The 26735-nt window shown below is 34.8% G+C and overlaps 1 protein-coding gene and 1 long non-coding RNA gene across 26 annotated transcripts in view; one reads left to right on the top strand and one right to left on the bottom strand.

The window, feature by feature from the left end:
- The window catches only part of TBC1D5 (TBC1 domain family member 5), a 546849-nt gene that overhangs the window by 348363 nt on the left and 171751 nt on the right, over positions 1 to 26735 (top strand). The gene's annotated exons all lie outside the window — the stretch shown is intronic.
- Positions 1 to 26735, bottom strand: part of LOC140614080 (uncharacterized) — a 121364-nt gene that overhangs the window by 67167 nt on the left and 27462 nt on the right. Inside the window, exons 3-4 of one of the 5 annotated variants that reach the window (XR_012014971.1) lie at positions 25412 to 25578; positions 10624 to 10747 (exon numbers count right to left, since the gene is read on the bottom strand). The exons of 3 other annotated variants lie outside the window; for them this stretch is intronic. This is a non-coding gene — a long non-coding RNA (uncharacterized lncRNA). The remainder of the gene's footprint in view (positions 1 to 10623; positions 10748 to 25411; positions 25579 to 26735) is intronic. One more of the 5 variants, XR_012014970.1, reaches the window with a different exon arrangement.

Genomic DNA, 26735 nt, shown 5'->3' with positions numbered 1-26735 from the left:
GTTACTTTAATGTGTAATTGTAACAATCATGCTGTGAGAGCACACAAGTGGAACACTGTATCAGAAATGCATTTGTCTGCAATTAGGAGAACCTCAACCAGCAATGGCCTGAACAAATGGCCATATATTATTTTTTGTTGTTATTTTTTTCCTGAAAAGTACCAAGTCTGGAGGTAGGCAGCTGCTGGCTCAGTGGCTCTACAGTATTGAGATGGGCAGATTCTCTTGGCTTTTCTTCATGATTATGCTAAATGATCTCAAAATTCTGTTATAACTACACATCATTTATTCAGTAGTTCAATAATAGTTCAAGGCTACATGTTTGTGCAAGAGATTGTTGCCAGTCTTATTTGCCCTATTTGATCAAGTAAAGCAGAAAATTTCCCAGCAACCACCTGTAGCAAGCATAGGCCAAAATCTTATTGGTGGAATGTAGGTACGTAGCCAACCATAGATACAAGAAAGGCTGAGAAAATGGGGAGTAGGATTTATGGTTACCTTAGATCAGTTGGTGCTCTATGCCCTGGAGGCAGGCATATTTGGGGGTGGAGGTGTAGGAATTAGATAAATAACTAAAATTTTCTGAGATTTACTGAAGTTTTAGAGGAAACTCCCTAGAATATATTATTACCTAGGGTGTTTCTTGAAATGTAAGCAAGAACAATATAATCAAAACAGTTTGAGGACTTCATGCAGGGAGAACAGTATGAACAAAAGTGTGAATGTCTGAATACACACATGGATACAAGAGGCACTAGCCAGTTTACTATAACTAGATGAGATTTTATTTGAGAGGAAATGAGGAAAATGAGGCAGTGCCAGGACATGGAAACTCTCTATGCCATGGTAAGAACCATCTAGATCTATACTGACCAATATGTAACTAACCACACAAGTAGCTATAAAATTTAAATGAATTAAAATTAAATTATAAAAACTTCTTTTGTCACACTGTACCTATTTCAAGTGCTCAGTAGCCATCCACATAGTAACTAGTGGTTATTATGTTGGACAACACAGATATAGAACAACTTAGTCATTATAGAAAGTTCTGTGGGACAGCATTGGTCTAGATCTTTCTTCTAGGGGAAGGAGAGGGGGATGGTATGAAACATGGTTTTCTGGTCCTATTTGTGATTTAGATAGATTGTGCTGATTGCACAGTGGTAAGAGATTAGAAGGACAAGTAAGAATTGGGTAGCAGTGATGAGCTTATAAAAGTAGTAACTTTCTATTTTCTAAAAGAGATGATGGCAGCCTAAAGCAAGATAAAGCACTGAGGATAGAGATAAGTGGAAAAATTTGGAAAATACCAAGTTGCCAGAATTGTCAGGACTTGTAATTAATTGACTATGGGAATGAAGGAGAGAGAAAAATCAAAGATAATTTGGACAGCAAGGAAAATGATGATAAAAATCACAGAGATAATGAATGCTAGAGAAAGAAATGTCAAAGAAAAGAAGAATTCGGGATCCCTGGGTGGCGCAGCGGTTTGGTGCCTGCCTTTGGCCCAGGGCACGATCCTGGAGACCCGGGATCGAATCCCACGTTGGGCTCCCTGCATGGAGCCTGCTTCTCCCTCTGCCTGTGTCTCTGCCTCATTCTCTCTCTCTCTCTGTGACTATCACAAATAAATAAAAATTTTTTTAAAAAATTTAAAAAAAAAAGATGAGAAAAGAAGAATTCAGTTATGGATGTGTGGAATTTGGAGTATCTGTGAGACCATGAGTATCCAGTGGAAAATTGAATGATACGGTTTTGGAGCTTTGGGGAAAGATTTGGAAGTATCCGTTTGATAGTCCACATAGTACATAATGGTAATTGAAATTGATAGTAAAGTGAGATGAGAAGGACAAAGATCAAATTCTAAAGAATATCCACCATGTGTAACTGATTTTTGAGAATATAAAGCAGGAAATGATTTGGTATAATTGGCATTTGAAATAAATTACTTAGTTTGTGTATTTGAGAGAGGCAAAACTGGAAATAAGGATACCAGTTAGGAGGGCTTTGCACTGTCTGGGTAAGAATTGATAATAGCAGTGGAGGAAATGCAGCTTAAACAAATAAAGATAGAATCTGTGATTTGGTAATAACTCAAATGGTGCATAGTACTTGGGAGAGTGGAGGACATTGTGGATTGGAGCCACTACCATTTTTAAAGCATCCAACTACCCTGCTGGGTCATCCTTTTATTGATGTTCTCCAGTGACTGCCCAATCTGTATGCCACCAGAAATGACTAGCTCAACTTCTTTCTCCCTTGCCAGCAGCCTGAATCTCACCTTATTATTTGTCCTTCTGTTTCCTCTTTTTTTATATACTTTGGAATTGACTGTTTATCTCTCCTTCATGGCCATGAGTCATCAGGTGTTATGTCTGCAGTATTTTTAGCCTTCTCCTCGTTGGTAGTTTCTTTTTACAGAAAAAAGTAAACACGACAAAAATGCTGCTTTGACCCTTCTCCTCCAGCAGCCCTACTCATTTGCTCTTTCATTCCACACTTCCACAAATAATAGTCTTCTCTATATTCCATTTTCTTGATTCACTGTCACCATGGAGACAGTGTAAATGGCTAAGTGCACCAATTAAAAGATGGAGATTAGCAGATTTTATTTTTTTATTTTATTTGTTTTTATTTATTTATTCATGAAAGACACACAGAGAGAAGCAGAGACATAGGCAGAGGGAGAAGCAGGCTCCCTACAGGGAACTCGATGCAGGATTCCATCATAGGACCCTGGGATCATGACCTGAGCCAAAGGCAGATGCTCAACCACTGAGCCACCCAGGTGCAATTTTACTGAAGTGAATGAAATGAAATATATTATATCAGAACTTGTGAGATACAGCTAAAGCAGAGCTAAGTGGGGGAGTTTATTACACTGTTTACATTAGAAAAGAGAAAAAGTTGAATTGTAATCTGAGCTTCTACCTCAAGACCTAGAAAAAGAAGAGCAAAAGGAAGGATAAACCAAGTGGAAGGAAGGAATAAAGGTAAAAGTTGAAACCAATATAATTAAAAACAGGACAGTGAAGAACAATGAAACAAAAATCTCTTTCTTTGAAAAGATCAATAAAATGAACAGACTGACCAGACAGATAGGAATAAAGTGGGTCTGGCTAAGAAAACACAGGAAAGATCCTTTTGGTAATGGAACATTTCTGTATTATGACTGTATCAGTGGTTGTATATCCTGGTTGAGATATTGTACTATCGTTTTACAAGATGTTAATTTTAGGGAAGTAGAGGTCACAGAATCTCTCTGTACTATTTGTTATTACTGCATATGAATAATAATTATCCCAAAATTAAAAGTATAATTAAAATGTTCAAATGGCTCACATCTTTTGCCCTTTTTATAAATTGGGTTAGTTTTCTTAGTACTGTATTTTGAGGGTTCTTTTTATACTCTAGATATGTGTCTGTTGCCATTATTTGTGATTCATAATATTATCTTACAATCTGTGTCTTATATTTTAAGTATCTCTGAGTAAACATTTTTAGTTTTGGTGAAATCCATTTTATTAACTTTATCAAACTTGCTTTGGGGTCATATCTAAAAACTGTGCTGAATCCATAAATATTCTATTTTCTTCTAATAGTCATAAGTATTCTTTTTTTTCTATTGTTTTATAGTTTTACATATGATTCATCTTGAGCTAATTTTTGTATAATGTGAGAGGTGTAGGTCACAGTTATTTATTTACTTTTGGCACATGAATATTCAATTAGTCTAATTGTTGAAAGATTATCCTTTCTCCATTGAATTGTCTTAGTACATTTGTCAAAAATTAGTTGATTTTGTTTGTGTGGGTTTATTTCTTAACTATTTTATTGATCCTTGTTCTTTTTTCTTATGTATTTAATAGAATTTGCCAGTGAAACCATCTAGCTGGGAGTGTTCTTTGTTGGAAGGTTTTTAACTATGAATTCAGTTTTTAAATACATATATGACTATTATCATTTCTTTCTTGAATGACTTAATTAGCCTATGTTGTTCAAGGAGTTACCTATTTTATCTAAGGAGTCAAATTTGTGAACCAAGTTTGATTTATATCCTTTTAATTTATGTGATGTCTATAGTTTATGTGTGTATATATGTGTGTGTGTGTATGTTCCTGCAATGGGTAATTTTTATTTTTCCTCTTATCTGCAGGGAAGTTTGTCAACATTATTAATGTTTTAAAAGAACCAGCATTAGTTAGGTTTTATTGATTTCTCTTTTTCTCTCTTTTGCCTGTTTTCAATTTCATTGGTTTTAGCTCTTATCTTAAAAAGTTCCTTCCTTCTGACTACTTTGGGTTTATTTTATTTCTTTTAAGTTAAAGTGGAAACCCAGATTAATGATTTCAGAATTAACTTTTATAAGAATTTAAGTTACCTTCTAAACACTACTTCAGCTGCATCCCTGAAATTTTAACATGGTATAATTCATTTTTCTTCAGCTCAGGATGTTTTAAAAAATCTTTTAAAGACTTCTTTTTTGTTCCATGGGTTATTTAGAAGTCTACTGCTTATTTTCCAAATATTTGGGGATTATCCTTTGCTGTTGTTATTTATTACCAGTTCCATTATGGTCCAAGAACATAGTTTGCATGACTTTTATTTATTTAAATATTAAATATTTAAAGCTTATTTTTTAATTCTAATATGATCTGTCGTGGTAAACTGTGCTTGTAAGAAGAGTATTTGTTTTCTTGTTACTGAGTATAATATTCTATAAATGTCTTGGGTCATGTTGGTATTGATAGTGTTGTTCAGATCTCCTATATATTTTTCTTCTATTATATTAACTGAGAGATGAGTGTTGATCCAGTTATAACTTTGAATTTCTCAGTTTATGAATCAGAACTACTTTAGAATGACCAAACACCTAAGACTAAGGAAATAACCACCCAATATTCTTATCCCAATACAAGTGGCACAGTGTTTTGGTTTTTTTTTTGTTTTTTTTTTTTGTTTTTTAATTTATAGCATGCAACTCAGTTTTATTTCCTGATTCTTTTTTGACATACAGGGAATATAATTTCAGTCATTTGTATAGCTATGTCCAGAATTTATTATAAAACTTTTAAATACAATAGGGCTTATGAGCTTTAAGAAACCGGTGATTTCCAGTATGATCATGGTATGTTGTAGCTAAAAGGACTGTAACTTATACATTTGGAAATGCAGTGTTTAACACAGACCAGGATTTTTTCTTCTCTCATCTTGAAATTCTGCCCATGGTTTCTTCCAAATAAATGGCTTCTCCCCCTAGTGTTTTAGAGCTTAGTGAACAACCAAAAAACAAATCATGGCATTTTCATTTAATATGTTTGAATAGTTTTAGATACTTCTGAAATACAGTCATAACTCATTTTATTGTGCTTCACTTTATTGCACTTTGCAGATATTGTGTTGTTTTACAAATTTAATGTTCAGTACTTTAGTGGGTGAAATCATTACAGATGTGTAGAAATAGCAGGAGAACTAGACTTAGAAGTGGAATCTGAAGATGGGACTAAACTGCTGCAATCTCATGAAAAACCAATAGATGAGGACTTGCTTCTTATAATGAGCAAAGAAAGTGGTTTCTTGAGATGAAAACTATGCCTGGTGAAGATGCTGGGGAGACTGTTCAAATGACAACAAAGGGTTGAGAATATCACATAAACTTCGTTGATAAAGTGGTGGCAGGGTTTGAGAGGCTGACTACACCTTTGAAAGAGAGTAAAATGCTATCAGACAGTATCACGTGCTACAGAGAAATAATTTGTGACAGGAAGTCATCAGTGTGGCAGACTTTATTGTCTTATTTTAAGAAATTGCCACAGTCACCCTAAACTTCACTAGCAACCACCCTGATCAGTCAGCTGCCATCAGCATCGAGGCAAGACCCTCTACCAGCAAAGAGATTGTGACTTGCTGAAGCTCAGATAATAGTTACCATTTTTAGCAATAAAGTGTTTTTTACTTAAGTATATACATTTTTTAGACATAATGCTGCTGTACACATAATAAACAATAGTATAAACACAACTTTTATACGCACCACTGGGAAACCAAAAAATAAATTTGAATTGCTTTATTGCAGTAGTCTAGAACTGAACTCACCATAACTCTGAGATATGCCTCTATCTAGCTTCAAATAAGTATTTACAGTGGGGGGCACCAGGGTGGTTCTGCAGGTTAAGTGTCCAACTCTTGATTTTGGCTTACATCATGGCTTACATTTGATATCGGGGTCATGAGACTGAGCCCCTCATTGAGTGCCACACTCAGCAGGGAGTCTGTTTGCGATTCTCTCCCTGTTCCTCTGCCCCACCCCCAGCCTGCGCACATGTTTGTGTCTGTGTGTATGTGCATTCTCTCTCAAATAAATATTTTTTTTAAAAAGTATTCATAATGTTAAAATGCTCCCAAAATATATAGCATATAAGAAGTTTATAATCATAAACTTTTTAGCTCCACAACTAAGACCTCATTTATTAAGTTGGATTTATTTATTAAAACAAAACATTTATTCAAGCTGAATGTGTAATATATTTTTCCGAAATTTTCTTCAAGGATGTGGTTAAATTCACGGTTTTGAAATTTATATTTCTGATTAAGATTTGAAGTGATTGAAACATAAGACATACTAAATTCTAAGAAGTACTGATATGTGGAACCTGCAAGGTCAGAATAATTCCTCATAGTACATATCCCACACCCCAACACCACTCCACATATACTAAAAGTCATCCTTATCTTTCAGTCATATCTTTAAACAGTACAACACTTTGCCAACCCTAATCCTAATAATTAGACCTGGATCAACTTCAGGTTATATCAGTATTCTCTAAATAAAGCCTGGTAAAACTGTGACTTTACAATTGTTGTGATGTCTTTAACTGAATATAAGTGTAGAGGAAAAAAAAATATTACCCCCAAAACTTTACACACATAAAATCCCATCTAATCAGGGTCATAAAAAAAGAAAACTTCATCAGAAATATGTTGTCAGAGTTGTTTTTAAATTACAGTGGGACAGTGGCATGTCTTCTTCAAAAGTATTCTGGCTTAACAACAGAGAGATGAACTGTAAATCCTGTATTGCCTCAGAGTCTATTAGCCACCCAATAGAATACATTTAGTTTAGAAGGGAAACAATTTTTTCATCAAAGTCAACAGTGTAAGTTGTAAAGCATGAAGGAGAAATTTTCAGGACATACTAGGAAATAATAGTTAAATATGGATAAAAATCTTGGCATTATTAAGTCAGTATCTCATATTCAATTTCTCTCCCTCTTTTCTCATACTTGGCTTATTTCTGGGTCTATGAATGTTTTTCTGACTCTCCAATCTTTTCCATAACCACGTAAGCCAGAGGCAAACTGAATATCTATAGCTAATTGCCCCAATATGCTGTTTCCTATTGCCATATGGCAATTCATGTATGATATCATACTCCATTATTAAATATACCTTGTTATTAACCTAACTTGTATCACTTATAGCACTGATTACATTGTGTCTTTGATAAGTCTCTGACCAGGCTTAAACTTCTGCCTGTATTTTTTAACCTCTAGGTGCTCTGCCTGATATGTGTAAAACCTTTTATACTAACTATTAGTACTTAAAACAGATGCACACAAATGCCAAGTTTTCTGAAGAAGTATTTCTTGAGTAGCTTTTAAGACATTTGAGATCACTGGTATGTGTTTTTTGGTGAAAATCCTATTATTTTTTTCTGGCTTTTGTGAAATTATTTTAAGGACAGTATTTTACCATTTTATGTATGTATATATTATATGACATATATTTATTTATAATTATATGTTATATATAATATTTATATGTTTTATATATATATATATAGTTTTATATGATCCACAATATCAAGATAGAATGCTGCTTGCCCACCATTAATTCTTCCCTGACTGAAATGTTACAGAAAAGATAAGCTTGCTTAATGAAGAGGTCCTCTTCCAAGCTTATAATTTCATAAGATACTATTTGACAAAGGCTGTTGAGTCAAATAAGAAAATTCATCATTTATTATATTCTGTTAAAAAGGATAAAAAAAAACAGCTTTTCTACTACAAACTAAGAAAAAATTTTTTTTTACTACTTAGGGATACAGATAGAACATGTTGCCTGTTCTTTTGCTTTTTCTGCTTTTGGTTCTTCATCATGTTTCTTTCTTCCCTCAAGTTACTTATTTTTTATTTATAAATAGATTTATACCAGAATTTAAATGCAGAAAAAAATACTATCTGTAATTCAGTTTGGCAGTGTTTCTAAAAATTTCTTTCCTTAAAATTTGCTTTCTCTGTAATGCTTTTATTTTCATTTTACTTCAATTATTATTTAGATATTTTGCACTATTTCATAATGCCTTTTTCTTAACCAATGTACCACCTGAAAAAAGTTTTTATTAGGACTTGAACTATAAATTATGTGTAAAAACTGAATCTATAGACTGAAAAAATTTAGTTAATCTTATTAAAATTAAAGGTTGTACTAAATGAAATTTGTTGGAGAAACTATGTTGGCTCTGGGTTACAATGAATGCTTGCAAAAGTTGAGTTAAAGTCAAATTAAGAGTAATTCCTTTATTGGATTGTCACCTGGAGTTTCTATTAGCAAAGCACTTAAAACAGTTTTGGGAAAAAAAAAAAAAAAAAAAAAAAAAAAACAGTGTTGGGCCCATAGGAAATACTTTCCAAGTGTGCGTTAAATTAAAAAATAATGATAAATCATAGCAAGGATCATAAAATTCTAGTTAAGGCCTCATACCTCTAAATAATAATAAAAATGATGAATAATATTACTCCTTCAAATTGAAAATTAATGGGAAATGGTTCTTTCCAGAGTCATGAGTTCCCATATACCAAATGCCTTTGCTCTGGTTTAGGCCATCAGTAATAGCTATCATTTCTGTAGCTTGATCAGCTTCAGGCAGGAGGAGTGTCTCTGCATCTTGGTATTTATGATAACAGTACCAAATCAGGCTGGACTGTCTCCTAATGTGATTTTCCTCTTCAACTTTTCCCTCCCACTCTTTTGAGAGAGAATGCAGTTTTAAAATAGTAGTAAACATGAGGTGAAAGTGATTAGTTATCTAATTACCCTCTTCCACAGAACATCTTGCTGGTGGTGGAGACCAGGCACCTCCTTTCTGCACAGTGCTGCCCATAGTGGACTTTCTCCTGGCTCCCCTCCACCACCTTGGCTTTCTGCCTGGGCTGTCCTTCATTCTTTATTACCTTTTCTTCCAGAGCCTCTTCCTTGCCTCCACCTCACTAAATTCCCACCTCCAACTTACGCATTCTGTTGGTGGTAGAACGTAAAGACAGAGGAGAAAGAAAAGGAAGGAAGACCCATGAAACATGTAGAGTTTGTTTTGTTTTGTTTTGTATTTTATTGGTAGGCATGCTGCGTTTAAACCATTTATTGAGAGTTTATAAACTCTCACTATTGTTTATCAGGCAACACTGCTCAGCAACACTCTTCCCCCAATTTTTAAAAACTTTTTAAAGGATCTCAGAAGAAACAAGTTTTGACTGTTTTCCCTGTACCAATTTACAACTGTAGGTTTAACACTTGCTTCCCAAGCCCTGCATCTTGGAATAAAGTCCCAAAACAGTGGAAGATTAGCCTACTATGTCCAGCGAGAGTATTTTATTTTATTTTATTTTATTTTATTTTATTTTATTTTATTTTATTTTATTTTATTTTATTTTAAGATTTTATTTATTCATGAGAGACCGAGAGAGAGAGAGAAAGAAAGAGAGGCAGAGACACAAGCAGAGGGAGAAGCAGGCTCCATGCAGGGAGCTTGACGTGGGACTCGATCCCGGGTCTCCGGGATCACACCCCAGGCTACAGGTGGCACTAAACCACTGCGCCACCGGGGCTGCCCAGGGCCAGTATTTTAGAACCAAAGAGTGCATCCCCACAGCCACCTGTCTGTTCCCAGCCAGCTTCTGACTCACATATATTGGCCTCTGTGCTTCTGGTTGCTGCCCACTATGTTCCAGGTGGTCAGAAGTTTGACTCTTCACCTAGCTGTTCTTAGATTTATAAGTTTTCATATTAAGGGAATTTAATTAAGCTATATGTATATTCCTTTTCTTTGTTTCTTTAATATTTTTTAGTTGATTTCATTTATTTTATGATAATTGATTTTTTTCAGTTTAATGTTTTTAAAGAAGTACTATTTTAAGTCCTCATTCATTCCACATTCATTAATTATTATTAAACACCTATTGAAGGGGATCCCTGGGTGGCTCAGCGGTTTATCACCACCTTCCGCCCAGGGCGTGATCCTGGAGACCCAGGATCGAGTCCCACGTCAGGCTCCCTGCATGGAGCCTGCTTCTCCCTCTGCCTGTGTTTCTGCCTCTCTCTGTGTTTCTCATGAATAAATAAATAAAAATATTTTTTAAAAGAAATAAACACCTATTGATATCAAGCTTTGAGCTTTACATTAGCTCATTTGGATATTTGGAGGATTATTAATTAGAATAGGGAACTGCTCAAGAAGGCTAAGCCCCTTGGGTAAAAACCAGTAGAAAGAATTTGGGTGGTGGAACATATTTTGAATTAGCGAGTGGAAAAATCCTCTATCAAAAAGTATTTGTAAAACAGTACCTTCACCCCAGTGTTCAACAGAGACTTGACAGTCCTCAGCCAGCATAAAGTATATAGATGGGTTGCCTTTTGAATGAGAGGTTGGACAGAATGGCAAATAAAGTCCAATATTTAGGATGCACATCTATGGAAATAACATAAATGACTAGGTTCATTCCCATCAGAAAATAACCAAGCCAAAATTTCAACCAATATGATTAATTTTTTTAAACCAGCATATCAGTGCTTTTGTATTGAAAAAGACTATGCTCCTTCTCAAGCATGTTATACACTTACTTTAAGGAAACATTATTAGTCGAAATACTTATGCAATTATCTTCATTACTAGCATAGGAGCCACATTAGAAACCTTTTCTTTAACAGTGTAATCCAAAAAAAAAAAAAAAAAGTGTTCTCGACCTCGAAATATTGCCTCTCCTCATTGCTCATATTGTTTACCACACTTGTCTCTTATTAGAAGTGTTAGTTACTGGCATGGATAAACTCATCCCTAAAACAGACTTCTTGGCCTCTGTGAAACCATTAAATAGTTAATAGGTTTACACAAAAACTACCATGGGCTCTGAATGAATCATTTCGTATATAAGTTTTGGTGTTTTTGTTTAAAAAAAATCAGTTTCATAACTTTCTAGTATTTTATTATGGATATGTGAAAAATTGATGTTAAGTATCATACAGCAAAACCAAAACAATACACTTGGTAGTACTTGACAATGAACATTATATTTTTGTTTCAAATTTTTATTTAAATTCTAGTTAACATTACATACTGGTTTCAGGAGTAGAATTCAGTGATTCAACACTTACATACAACACCTATTGCTCACGTGATGATGAATGTTATATTCTTTAATTTTTTTTAAAGATTTTATTTATTTATTCATGAGAGACACAGAAAGAGAGGCAAGACACAAGCAGAGGCAGAAGCAGGCTCCATGCAAGGAGCCCAATGTGAGACTTAATCCCGGGAATCCGGGATCATGCCCTGAGTCGAAGGTAGACTTCAACCGCTCAACCGCTGAGCCACCCAAGTATCCCTAATATTACTTCAAAGTGAAACTATGGATTATCTAAAGAGAGAATCCAATCTGAGATGCTGTCCTTTCCTCCAAGACACTCATTCAGCCAGTGACGTACTTGACTGTTCTCTGTGAGCCAGTTTAATTTGCCACAGCCTCCTGAGAGTCAGTGTTCATCCTTAAAAACAACTGGGAGCATACAGAAGCCTTGAGAGTGCCATAAATAGAACAGTGCATTTGAAAGGCCGTGGAAACTGATAGAGTAGGGTCCTGGCTCCTGTAGCAGCGATAAAAATAGCCGAGCCAATAAACTGCCATACCTTCTTTTGAACATAAGCTGGAAGTTAGAGAATCTGGGGAGACAATTTGGTAGAGTTCTATAAAACCCTTGGCTTATAAGAAAACAACTAAAGGGAAATGGTAAAGGGAGTGAAATGATCCTGTCCCTTGGATTGCAAACCACAGTCCAGTTGGCCAGATTTGGATTTTCAGCTATTGCCCAGCTGGTGAACAGTTCAAAACTATTTCAGGTCATGTGATCCCATTGCAGCCAATTGGGTGGTTTGGCAGACAACAACATAGTAAATTTCTATTCACACAAATTGTATGCATACTGCATTTGTCCATGTGCATTGTCTGCTTGTCTGTATTGATGATAACATATCCACATAGATGGATGGATAAATTGTGGGTATATATCCATACCTGGATATCTATACACAGCAATTATGTACTTGGATTCCTTCTAGGAAACAGAATGGTAGGAATAATCTAGTTAAATCAGTTTCTATGGGGATTTTTTTACTCCTTTTTTCATATTTCCTCTAGTTGTAAAAATTACAGTGATTACACATCATAAAGCCTATCTGTAATAAAACGCATCAGCTGGCCAAGGTTTTCATCGCTCACTCAATAATCCATTAATACAGCAACGCTGCCCAGGCATCTTTATAATACCAACTCGGAGGTAATTTTAATCAGCTAGACCAGCTGGTATTTAACAGCAGCTGCTGGAGACGCCACAAATATACTCAATAGCTGACATCTTTATTTGCAGTTTTTCAAGGGGAGAAGAGATTCTCCTGTGGTTACTTGTATTAAGCATTTAAAATAAGGTGTAAAGTATACAGGGGTTTATATCTAAATGAGAAGAGGAAGGGATTAATGATAAAACAAAGGTGATAAATTCTATCAAGAGGAGAGGTTTGTGAATGAAGAAACTGCTCAGATGAATAAGAATACATTGGCTGTGGGTGGACTTCAGACCTTTTTCCTAGTTATGTTCACACTAATGTTGAGTATCGATCCCTAGCCATAGAAATGTAATCCATAGTCTGCTATGTAGCATCCTTCTATTCTTCTATACCAGATTTGTGGTATCCTTTCCTATATAAAGTTGTTAAAAAACGATTTGATTCAGTGAAAGAGTGATTTGTTCACATGCACATGTTCTTAGCTACTGCTTGCCATGTCCTTTTTGTTATTTTATGATTATATTTTTATTAATGTTCAATTTTGATATTTTAAATGAAAAGAATCAGCATCAATATGTACTGTCTAGTAGTAAATGTAGAATGCCATCTCACACTGGTGTGTATGAGCATGTGTGGGGGAAGTAAGCGTCGGCAACATGAAGTTAACAGTCACAAACCCATTATAAATAAAAATTTAATTACACTTGGGGGAGCTTGGCTTACAAAGCTCAGAAATCCATAATGGAGCTTGCTGGTAATAAATGCCTGATCTGTTTGTTAAACTCCACTGTTCTCATCCCTTTTCTCATCTTCTTTTATAAAATACCTTGACATCTCCACTGATTAGAAATTGGTAAACAGAGCTGACTTTCTGATTTATAAAATATGTTGCCTTTACCCCATTGGATGAGAATCTTGCCTTTTACTTATCCTTTGATAAGTAAAAAAGGAAGAATTAGAGTAAAGTAGGAAAAGAAATAGCTCTAGTTAGAAAAATAAAAGTCTTACTTAGTCTACATTTATAGATGATGGCTTTGCAAACAGATAGCTGTGTATTGAAATGTGTTGGGTAATAAAAATGTCTGATATTTATGTGAATAGAAGTTAAGTGGTTTCCATTCTGTAGAAAATTTCTTGTGTCATTTTCTCTTAAGGCTGCTTTCAAAATTAAAGTCAGTATAAAATAAACAAATGGGCCTTGTAGCCTTGATATAGAAATAGTTTTGTTATTTCTGACTCTTGTAGAGCAATCAAACCTTCTTTTCTTATGGTAATAGTTCTTGCTGGAAGATACGAAGCATTACAGCCCCCTAAAAAAGTAAAATGTATTACAGGTAAAGTGTACTTCTGTACTAAATTAATCAGAGGTTAACAAAATTCGTTGTAATACCGAGTCTTTTGCAGGTAGCTTCATTTGTCAGTGCCTCTGGTTCTTTCTCCAGAGCCAAACAGTGATCTGTCTGTGTTGGACTATGATTGAATACTTAAAATTAAAATCCAGTGACAGAATGGATTACTGAGATAGCAATTTGAATTTTAAAATTACTTAGCAAGCATTTTTTTCTGTTATTTGTAGTGAAAACAGTCTGTTTAAGTTTGTTCAGTGTGTTTGACAACAGACAGTTTGATATATTGCTGGGCACAGCGGTAGGTTGGACTTGAGTGGTATTAGCTCTCAGTGTTTTGATTAATGGTAATTGTTTCAATGAAAAGGCATGTTTTACGTACAACTCATAGTTCTGAAAAACAGAAGTCAACTTGCAAGATCCATAATTACTATTCTGAGTTAGCATATAAAAAGGGCCGGAAGAACCTGCTGGAGTAGCACAGTAGGATTTTTTTTTCTTTTTTGCTTTGTATTGTAGTTACAGACTGTTCTTTATGTCAGAATATAAATCTTCTGTTATTTATCTTTTGTTCAATATTTGAAGTTGATTTATGACACATTTCTGTATCCCATAATTTAGTTTGAATCCTATACCAAGGTGAAATTTCACCTGTCTCTACAGTCGACTGTAAAGGGGGAACCCAAGGCAACCTAATGTAGGACAGATTTAAATTTTTTTTCTCGTCTTGCTCTCTTTATTTTAAAAGAATGCAATTCAGGAATAATTAGAAAGCTTATCTTTAACATTTCAGAGATTTGTATTGCCATTTTAAATAAAACATTTTACATATAATGTACACAAACCCAGAAAAAAATAAAAGGTTATTTTTATTTAGAGAAAACAAAACATGCATTTAAGGAACAAGTTTTTGTCAATATAGAAGCTGTCAGAAAAACCCCTTTGTAATATCTTTCATTCACACATGTAGGTCTGTCTGTATACATTCATGAAATAAATGTACATACACATATCTGTCCACTAAATGCATTATGCTCTGCATTTAGGTTATCAGTAGATAGAAACTGATTTTAAATGAATGTCCTTACCTTCACATGAGCAAAGAAAAACCACGTTCACATAAAGACTTGGGAAGAAGGTGCAGGAAAGGGCATTTAACCATTCTTTTTTTAAGAATGGGTATTTAACCATTCTTCTTTTAAGATGGTGAGAAATTTTATAGGTGGGAGGTAGTGCTACAGGATTTTTTTTTCTTCTCTCTTTTTCTTTCTTCCTACAAAAGAACTAGGTAATGCAGTAGTAAATGTAATCAGAATATGTGTTAAAGTGGGTGAATGGCTACTGTGTTTGTGAAACCAAGGTTGAGAATTAGTATTGTACAACCTTTCCCTATGTCTTTAAGAAGCATAGAAATTTTGAGTCTATTGGGTAATTTCTTAAATATTATCCAGGAAACTTAGTATGATATTTAAAAAATAATAGCCTGATACTAAATAATACTATCCCTGATAGTAGGATTTTGGGTTTATATTAATATTAGAGCTTTGGCATAAGTATTAGCACATATCTCCTATACAGCTTGTATATAAGCCATGTTCTTTAATGTATTTAGAGGAAAGGAATAGGAGGTGAAATCTGCAATGCAGAAACTTGTGGTGTTACTGACTGTTTATATCTAAAAGGGAATGATCCTGCGCTATAGTAGCCTGGATTGAAATGCTGTTTGTCAGGTTGCTTATTCCAAGCAAAATTAATAAAAGGTTGTCTAATGCATACCTAAGCCTTTGGCATAAAAATAAATATAATTTAATTTTTTTTTCCTTGTGGTTAACAACCATGTGTCAGTGTGGCATCTTTTATTGAAAGGAACTTTATTTAAGTAGCATAAACTTGTTGGATGGGCTTCAATTAAATGATGATTTGTTAATGCAAATGTGTAGCGAATGACTGGTAGTACATCTGTCTCTTCATCCATAGGCCATTACTGTGCAGCGTTAGCACATGATTGTAAAAAACGAGAAATCATTATATGCAGGTAGTACATATTCAATCAATTCTGACCTTATGTCCCTGGCGAAATAAAAAAAAAGTATATAATGTAAATGATACTTAATCTGAATAACAAAAAGCAGCTCTTTGACTCTCTGTGACTTAAACTGTTAGGTGATGTGAGGTGACTTGCTGTTTGGGATTGATGGTTATGGTGGCCCAGTGGGGAAGGGCCATCACTTTAATCCTTTGTCATTCCTCCCATGCACTTCTCCAGCCCAAATTATATTTTAAGTCCTATTTTCTTTCTTTTTCCTCTTCATTTTTTTTTTCTTTTTGAAAGTGGTTTGTGAGATAGTGGTGAGAAATGGGCACTGATGACCACCAGCATGAGCATGTTAAGCAAGCAGTGACAATTAATACAACAAAAAATGGTACAATTAGCTTCAGCTCCATAAGTGTCTAATGAGCCATTTGTCAGTCTTTTGCTGAAATAAACTACTCTATCTTAATTCTCCACTCTTGCAGCAAATAAATAAAAGTTATGAAACACCCGGGCACCAATAAAATATAATTTATTTCATAGGGCATGACAGAACTCTTTACATATCTAAAATGAACATGTTATTTACAAATGACTTGTGATACTCATATAAACCATGGATCTGTGTACTAACTGCTTTCATTATAGAGATATGCATTTTTTTTTCTGATTGTTTAATCATTTAAACGTATCATTACTCCTAAAGGCATGTGAGTTAAAGTGACTCCTCCTGGTGTGATTAACTCATGAGGCCAAAAAGAACCTCAGAAATGAGCTATTCTGCAGCTGAAGACATTAAGAATTTACTGGAAAGGACAAAACAATAATTTTCATTTGGAAACCTCTCATCTCTCTGCTGATTATCTTCCTTCCCCTCATTTATTTTTAGGAACCCCAATCTCTCAAAAGTTTTCATCATCACTATATATCAGTCAAACAAAAACAACATTGTAAGCTTCTTTCGCTTGTATTTGGTGCTAGGTTAAAAGTTGTCATCTCACCATACTGTAAAAATGTGAATTGAAAATTCACATTAAAATGTGAAGTATCACCTAAATAAATCCCAGATATTTTAAAATTAATAATCAGTTGTTTTAGGGGCACCTGGGTGATTCAGTCAGTTAAGCATCTGACTCTTGGTTTTGGCTCAGGTCATGACCTCAGGGTTGAGATCAAACCCCACATCTGGCTCTGTGCTCAGCACAAAGTCTTCTCGAGTTTCTCTCTCTCTCCCTCTCCCTCTGCCCCTCCCTGCCTTCTCTCAAATAAATAAATTTCAAAAAAAATATATTAGTTGTTTTAATCAGAGGAAGAATACACAGAAACTTTTTTTCAGAGTAGTGTACACTGTAGTTCTTAAGTCCAGTCCCTGATCCAGCCAGCATCTAGCATCATCTTGAAGATTGTTAGAAATACAGATTCTATTGTCTCTGCTGAACCAGAATCTGAGACGGGTCCAGGAATCTGTTTTAACTAGCCCTGCAAGTGATTCTGTTGTCCACTAAAGTTTGTGAGCCACTGCTGTATAGTGATAAAGTAATTGAAGTCAAAATAAACATTTATGAATCCCTGACATATACATAGATAGAACCCAAAAGAAAGCAGTTTTCAACTTCAGATCATTTCTATGAGATCCAATCTGTTTCATCCAACTTCTCTTTATCAGTTCACTGCTATTTCCCCCAACCCCTTCTTTTTCTCTTAATATACATTCTTTCTGTATCCATTTTGCAAGATGACCTTAGGTAGAGTTTTCAGGTAAATTCCAAGTTACTTTACCTATTAATTACTAACCAAATATTTCTAACAATATAGGGATGCTAGTATTTAATGATTAGTGTTATGTTTCACTTTTTACTTAAAAACTAATTTCAAATCTATAAGTAGTTCACTTAAAATGATGAGAACAGACTTTTGTCAGTGCCAGGCTGGTGATTCCATGAAGGAATAGGCAGGTAACCCTGAAAGGAATGGGTCATGTACTCCAAAATGGCTGGTGGAAATCATTAGGACTTGATGGTTTACACCTGCAGCCTGAAGGATTAACTGTTGTTACCAGCAACTGCAGATTGACCTCAGGAATGAAATGGAGTCTAAGGCAGAGAGTGGCAAGTGAAATCAGGAAAAAAAGATGGCCAGGAAGAATTTTACTAAGAGTGAACTAGAGCCCATGATAATTATAGGCAGTTCTGTTTGAAAAGCATTTGTGTGTTTCTTGCTACTCAAAGTGTGGTCCATCGATCACACTTTGCAGCACTGCATTATCTGAAAGTTTGGTGGAATTTTAGGTCCCATACGAGGCTAGTCTACTGACTAAGAATTAACATTTTAACAAGATTCTCAGGAGATTTGCATGCACATTAAAAATATAGAGAATCACTTGATTAGTATGTTAGATTGGATCAAAGATTGAGAGTAAAGGCAAATAGTTAAGTAATGTCACACTTTTATATGAAGACAAATTCTCTATAGCTATGGTAGTTCCAAAGGAATTTTCACAAATACAGTGCTGTTGCAATTGTAGAAGGAATTACTGTACTGGCCTGATTCACTTGATTTTGAAATAAACCCAACATGGAAATTGAAATTTGATTAATTTTTCAATTTATATTGTATTGTCTTTCCCCCAAAGGAGAAGTTTTAAAGTTAAGGTGATACAAGTATGGGGGGGGGGGGAGCTTAGGCTTTCTTAATTTGGTTTTTAAAAAGCAATAAAAATATTTAGATTTTGATATTTTTAAAACTCTGTTGCTTCATCTCAGGAAGTAACCAAAAAAAAAAAAAGTAAGGTTTTTCTTTTTTTTTTCCACAATATCAGAAGAAAAATTTATAAATTTAGGTAACTTGTCACACCATTTTCAGTTTAATTCAGAGCTGAGGAAAAATAACTTACAGCTAACTTTAAATTATCCATATTAGAAAGAAGCAGAATAGTTTAAGAAGTGAATGTTTAGTAAAAAAAAAAAAAAATTAATAAGGTGAATTACAGAAGACCAGGTTATTTGGGTTGAGGCTAAACCAAGTTTACTTAGATGTAAAGTCATCATTTAACAAGTGATCTCAGAAGTTTGATCTCACATGCCATCCTAGCTCCTCTCTGAGGTTTACAAAGCAAATTTCACTGAGGCTTCAAGAAGCTGACTAGCTTACCCAAGTATCCATAGCTGGTATCTAATGAAGCAATGTCTGAAACTTTTGTCTTCAGACTCCTGGGTCAAATGTCATCCTATTTCAAAAGCATAAAATAAATAGCCCTCGTAGTTGTAAAACATCCACGTAAAATTATATAATTAAAAATAAATTTTAACAAGTGGTTAAATTATGTACATTGTCAACCCTGTATAGAAATTAACAGACCATTCTATGGAATAGAATAGAAAATCCATAGACAGATTCAAGTATATATAAAAATTTGTGTTATACCAATAGTAAATAGATATTAAGTATGTTCTGTATGCTTACATGTATTAACATGATAAAGATGACTTCACATTTAGGGAAAAGAATAAATTACTCAGTAAATAGTGTTGAGACAATTATCTGAGAAAAATTAGGTCCTTCTCCAAGTCCATATGCTGAAATTAATTCCATAAAGATTTAAAGGTAAAAAGTAAAACTGCAAAACACTAGAAAAAATAGTTGAATATTAATTATTCTTGGGTGTGAGAAAGCCTTTCTACATGTGATTTCCAAGCAAAAAAAATCGAGAGATTTTGGTAAATAAAATGTTAACTGTATGGGAGAAAATGCCATCAACTCAGGACAAACTGGGAAAAATACTTGCAACTATATTATAAAAGATTAATATTCTTAATATATTAAAATCTTTCACAAATAAATAGGAAGACTAATAGCTGAATAAAGAAATGGGCAAATGTATAGACACCTTGATATTAGTATGCACAGATGTACTAATAAGCATATGAAAACATTTAATTTAGTAATCGTAATCAAAGCCATGCTAATGAAAGCAACAATGATATGTTGTTTACCTGTTGGATTAACAAAGGTATACACCCTGTGTTAGGAAAGTTTCATCAAAAGGATCGATTTGGAGTCTTGTTTCACAATTCATAAAACTGTGCATAACCTTTACTCTTAAGTCCATTACTGGGAATTTATTCAAAGGAAATATCTGTGCATAGAAATAGAATTGGAAAGCCATACATCAAGATTATTTGTGGGCTATGATATTATGGGTATCTTTTTGTTTTCTTTCTGCTTTCAGTTTTATTTTTTGGCTTTTCTGAAAGAAATATGGATTATTTATGAAATAAGGAAAAATTAATCTAAGGTTGAACTTATTAAAGTTCATTTTTCCTTATTAAAATTAATTTCTTTATTTCATAGGTAAAATACTTAAAACCACCTGTTTTAAATGTAGATTAAACAATTCCCTTTGGGGCACCTGGGTGGCTTAGTTGGTTAAAAGCATCTGCCTTCAGTTCAGGTCATGATCCTGGGGTCCTGGGGTCCTGGGATCAAGCTTTGCACCGAGCTCTCTGCTTCTGCCTCTCCCTTTGCCTGCCTGCCTGTTTGTGCACTCTCTCTCTCTGTCAAATAAATAACATCTTTAAGGAAAAATAAACATTTCCCTTTAACTTAACACTATGTGGTGGTGCTAACTCTAGAAATATAGCTGAACTGTATCTGTTACAGTTGTGTATTGTGATTTCTTTCTTCAATATTCAGCTTGAATAACCACTTTACAATTATTTCTAATATTCTATTAATATCTTCCCAGAATACTTGGCTTCACTGTGGTGCTTTAAATGTTTTACCACATTTAAATACCTCTTATTGGTAGTCACCTCCTTAGAAGAGTGAATAAGAATGTGAGTCAGCCTGCCTGGAACTGAACCCAGCTCTACCACTTTGGCTGTGTGATCTTACAGAAGAGTAACTTGCACATCTAAACTGCAGTTTCACATCTGCAAAACGAACATAATCCCTTTAAGAGTTCAGAAATTAAATGAAGTGCTACAGGTAAAGCTCTCAAATAGTAATCACTCAAGTAAATGTTAGCCAGTGTTGTTATAACTTAAGACAAAATGTTTTATAGGAAAATACAGTTTTATAATAGGAATAACATACAAAATATTTGCATATTTTTCTTAAAATCATTATTGTAATATATTCATTATGCAAAACTAAGGGAATTCTGTGAATATGAATGTGACATTTTCAGAGACTTGAATTTGCATGGGCCAGTGCCTGTAGTTCAAGAGTTTCTCTACAAAGTGGTGATCCAGTGGGCACTGACTAAAAAACACAGGGATGAGTATTTGGAACTATGGATAACTCACAGAAGGAGAAATACACTTACTTTATATTTATGAATTAGAATTGCTAGAATTACTGGAAAGGAAGCTGGTTCGCCTCTGTCACTGACTCCAGATTCCGTTATGCTGATTTATCCAATGTTCTTTCTAATCTGGAAGGGAGTGTGGAGAATCCAAAGAAGACATTCCAAAGTGTCCTGGGTGTGTTCTCCTTCTCAGTTTCCCCACATGAAACTAGAGCTGCTTTTGTTAAAGGTACAGTGACACATCTTAGCCTGTACTTTCTTTCTGCCGGATGTACATTTTTTCCGTCTGCTCACTCTATAAATGAGGTTATCAGCATAGTGGCCAGTGAAACCTCACATCCCAGAGGCTGTGAACTTGCCTAGCCCTTGAGCATGCTTGCTTCCCAGCATTGCTGCCGCCACCTCCCTGCTTGTGGTAGCAGCTAGAATTAAATGAGAACAACTACTTTGGGGACTCTCAGACCTCCGGGTAACTGAGGGCTCCATTTGTCCTGATGTGGTCGTTCAGAGCACAGGAGCATTGACCCTTTGATTCTTCCTTATTGCGAACTTTTGAAACAGTGTGCAGGCTAGAACTGGGTAGCTGCCTGGTCCTTGGATGTGGTGATCCATTCCCAGTGTGGCAGGGACTCAAGTATGAGATGGAAATACAGCTACTAGCAACCGTTTCAAAGTTTTATCTTTCAAATATTAAATAAGTAAACAGATTTCTCACATTAACATTCATTTCATCCTAAAGTTCATTTTCCTTAATTGATCTTTTTAGTCTTCTGCTGCAAGACCCTTGATTATTTTCTCTCTGGCAATTTTAGGTATTGACCAACATCCTTCTTTTTTTCTTTTCTTAATGTAATCTCCTTGCCCCTGATTAAAAGGACTGTCTCCTAATTCTGTTAGGTAAATTCAATGCAGATGATATGCAAACTATTATAGATGGTGAATTTTCAGCTATATGCTGTGTACATACAGGTGTAGGCCTATGTATATCCTTTTCAATGCCACATTTATAGATTTCTATATACCAATTTATGAAGATCAATTTCTCTGAATTACTAACCATGGAAATATGTGGGGCAACATAGATGACCATTATTACTGCTCAAATTCTTTACTTCAAGTAGTTTGTTCTAACACACAAGTCACTAAATGGTTTTTCAGAGAAAACTTAGCTTGATGGGTCGTCATATAAGCTATTTGACATTTGTCCCCAGTCAGACCGGATGCCACATGAAAAATTTACTCAGGCAAGAAGCTCCTAGGAATAAACAGTTCTCTAGTGTTGCTCACAGGGGACTCGGCAAGGTGAGCGGAACTTCAACTTGTCACGGATGCACTGTTCTGACAAACATAAGTAGATGCTAATGGCTAAATCGTGACAGAATAAAGTCCCACAACCATATGGCTAATTGCCACAACAATATCTTCAGTGTTATTAATCAAGTTTTCATAGTGTGCCATGATAATTGGAATAATTAGAAACAGCATAGGCATTGCTTGTCTCTACCACACATTTTGCAGACAGGGACCTCAAAAAACCACAGTTACACATCCAATACTGTATTGTTTAATGCTGTCTTTTCCTCAAAAATACTTTGGTTAATGAAATAACTGCTTGCCATAGGTGTATTTTGTGTGATCTTCTGGAGGGGCACAAGTATCTAAATGAAACCATTAAAACCCCTGTGTATATGTTTAAATAGGCAATATTCCTTTAAGGCAGGAGTAGAAATCTGCCCATCTTGGATCTTATAGTTTGAAAGATGAATTCATTGTACACTAATTTGGATGATGGACATTCATTTTTTGGTCATATATTTCCCGTTTTAGCTAATTTAGTTAAGAAAATGAGGAATTAGAAAGCAGTTGAATAAATTACAAGATGTAAGTATTTGCATAATTTGTTTCAGGCAAATACTACATACCAGTGCTCCCAAAATGAATTATTTTGAACATGTCTTTCAATTATGGATGAAGTAAATATTACCATCTTCAATATCACAATTGAAACTTATATTTTCAAGTTGCTAATATTGAAATATACTCACTTCAGTCACTTATAAACTAATATTCCTTCCTTCATCTTAATAGTGGAACAAGAATTCATTTGTGTTTGACACAATGCTCTAATTAAGAGGGCTTTTTGGGCTGCTCTGCTTTGTGAGGAGGTAACTGGACAGGAAAGGCAGAAGATTGATGATAGCCAGCACCTTGGTGGCACAGAAGCATTTAGGCAGACAGAGAAAGGGAAATGGCTGCTATGGTGTCTATTATGAAACAGCTTTTCTATTTTTGAATATGTAAATAGTCATAGTTCTGAATTCTTTACCATTTCAATTTTTGTTTTCCATGCTCTCTTCTGTCCCATTGCATTCCTTACTAGGAACAAGTCAAACTACATTTTTCTAGAATTTCAGAGTCACTGGTATCTTCGGTTAAAAAATATCCCCCAAACTCCCCAAATAAAAATCACTAATTTAGGAGTATTTCACTATACCTTTACAGTTACCTAGGCCCAAAACTGTTGCTTCAGTAAATCTTGAACTTCACAAAATTTAAAATCACTGTGTTACTCAGTTTCTTTTATTTAAACGAGTCTTCTCTTTTCCTGCCTCCCTTTGCTTCTTCATGATTAGAGACAGAATTAAGCAAAATGGGAATTGGAAATATGAAATAAGAAAGCAAAAATACCTGATTTTCTTTCAGTCAATTGCTGGTTATTCACTTTGTGAATAAAATTATTTAGACCTTTTATTTCTTCTACTTCATGTTTTTTTACTATTCATTAGATGGAGGTCAGACAGGAAAAAATAAAACTTTATTTTGGAACTCTAACAGTTATAAAAAAACTGATGTAGAGGAAAATTTTAAATCAAGTGTCCAAAATGATGCTTGGATTATATGTAGATTTTATTTATTCATGTGCTGCTTTTGTGTACATCATTTAAATTGCAAGATTGCAATCCTTTGTATCAATCAGGATGCTTTTGGCTGCAGATTGAAAAAAACTCTCTACCTTGAACTGGCTCAGGCATTTTAAGGAATTATTTAACAAAGCCGAAGTCTAGAGGTACTGTGACTCAAGAGACAGAGTTAAAGATTCACGTTTTTTCTGTATGTCCACTGTGCTAACCTCATGGTCAGCTTCTTAAGACTCATTCTCTTATAATCACAAATTACTTGGGGCTTCAGGCTTCCTCATTTTAGTCCCCCCATGAATAAAAGAATGAAACCTTCCATCAAATACAAAACAATAGTTTCTTTCAGCCCAGTTGGACTAAATTAAATCATGTCCCTACCCCAAACCAAAAACAGTTTCTAAGGGAGAATATTGTTTACTTTAGACTAATGGGGATCTGCCTTTCAAGCAGTAGTTCTTAAATTGTGTCCTCTGGACCAGCAGCATCAACATTCCCTGGAAACTGTTAGAAATGAAAATTTTCGGGTTCCACCTCAAACCCACTGAATCAGAAACTCGTAGGGCCCAGCCATCTGTGTTCTTTAAAACTCATCAGATAATTTTGGTGCTTGTTATGTTTGAGAACCACTGTCTTCTAGAACAAGGAATGCTATCAGCTTCCTTCTGAATAATATTGGGGAGACTTGCATGGCTGAACTAAATCAAGTTTGTTTAGGAAGGAATATTGCCAGAATAGATTTTTGGTAGACAGTCACTTTCACTATACTTTAATAAAGTATAAAATAATAAAAATAAAATGTAAAACAATAAAAATAAAATGCAAGCTTCTCTTTTGCATTTTTCATTCATGAAAGACATAGAGAGGCAGAGAGCCAGGCAGAGGGAGAAGCAGGCACCCTGCAGTAAGCTCAACGTGGGACTTGATCTCAGGACCCCGGGATAACACCCTGAACTCAAGGCAGACGCCCAGCCACTGAGCCATGGAGGCATCCCTTGCAAAGTTATTTATGAGTGATGTACTGTCCATCATTTCTAATGAAACTCAACTATACCAAATTCTTTTCCTGTTAGATGTGGCAGACAGTGCTGTTTATGCACCTAAAATTCATTTGCTCTTACTTCCTTACTAAAATAACTCTAATATGGAGTTTGTTGGATTTTTCTGTTGTTGTTTTTGGAATGATATCCTCACCTTCAGGTGTGCAGTGTGACACAGTCCTGACCAGTCATATTTAATTTCCAGTCACCTGCTGGGGTTTTAGATCAAAAATTTGCTTTCCAACATTGGCCCCCCATCCTTTCTTCTTATCACTTTTTCTTTGCTGTGTGATGGCTGTAGATGCAACCACCATTTTGCATCTTGGAATGAATGCCAAAGAGAAATTGAAGAACCAAAGTCAGCAATCACATACAACAGACTTCTAGTTACAGGAGAAAAAACAAACTTCATATTTTAGACACTGTTTAATTTTGTTTTACTTGGAACCAATTGCAATCATGACTAAATTTTTTAAAGATTTATTTATTCATAAGAGAGAGAGAGAGAGAGAGAGAGAGAGAGGCAAGACACAAGCAGAGGGAGAAGCAGGCTCCATGAAGGAAGCCTGATGTGGTACTCAGAATTCTGGGATCACACCCTGAGCCAACGGCAGATGCTCAACTGCTGAGCCACCCAGGCCTCCCTAGTCATGACTAATTAACATAATTATTTCCATAAGGGAGAAATGTGTAACTTTCCTGTGTCTAAACTCTTTCTTCTGTTTTCTCGATCTTTTTTTTTTTTTTTTTTGTCCACCAGAAAATCACTATAAAACACTTGGCATAGAGGATAACTAAGCCCGCATGCTTTAGGCTTTTATCTCCCCTTCCATACCATATTAGCTATCTTCGGCAAGTTATCTAACTTCTCTGAGCCATCGTTTGCTCAAATGTAAAATGGGAATAATACTTCATTTGGCTAAAGGGATTAAATATGTAAATGTCTATACACCTTTAGCTTCATGCCTGACACATTGTAAACTCTGAAAAATGGTGATATATTCTGACAAAGCTAAATGAAGATGAAAGTTATTTATGTCTGTAAATAGTATTGTGTTCAGCAGCATAGGAATAAGGTCATAGAAAACAAGAAGTCAGCAAACCTTATTTTGTTACAATACTTATTTGGGCATTTTATTAGCAGCTTATAAAATTCTACTTAGAAGCTCATTGTGCCAAAATAAGACCTCCAGTAAGGATGAATATGCATTTTGTTTCTTCTGTCTAGATAACACCTCAACTCTTGTCTTTGGGGAAAATCATCACTTAAATTTTCCAACATAATAGTTGAAATCCATCCTGCATAATTTGATATTCCTTAAAATGCAAAATGAATCTTTATAGACTTCTTAAAGCATAGATCCTTGTTCAGATTTTTTGCTTTACCAGATAGGACCCATGCCTATTTAATTTGTATTCTACAAGACTTAAGACTATTAAATGTGCAAATGGGCATTAATACTTCCTGCGGATAAAGT

This window comes from Canis lupus, chromosome 22, assembly GCF_048164855.1.
Source record: "Canis lupus baileyi chromosome 22, mCanLup2.hap1, whole genome shotgun sequence".
NCBI classification, from domain to species: Eukaryota; Metazoa; Chordata; class Mammalia; order Carnivora; family Canidae; genus Canis; species Canis lupus.
Note: the sequence above shows the minus strand (reverse complement) of the source record. Positions and strands in the feature narration are given on the sequence as shown.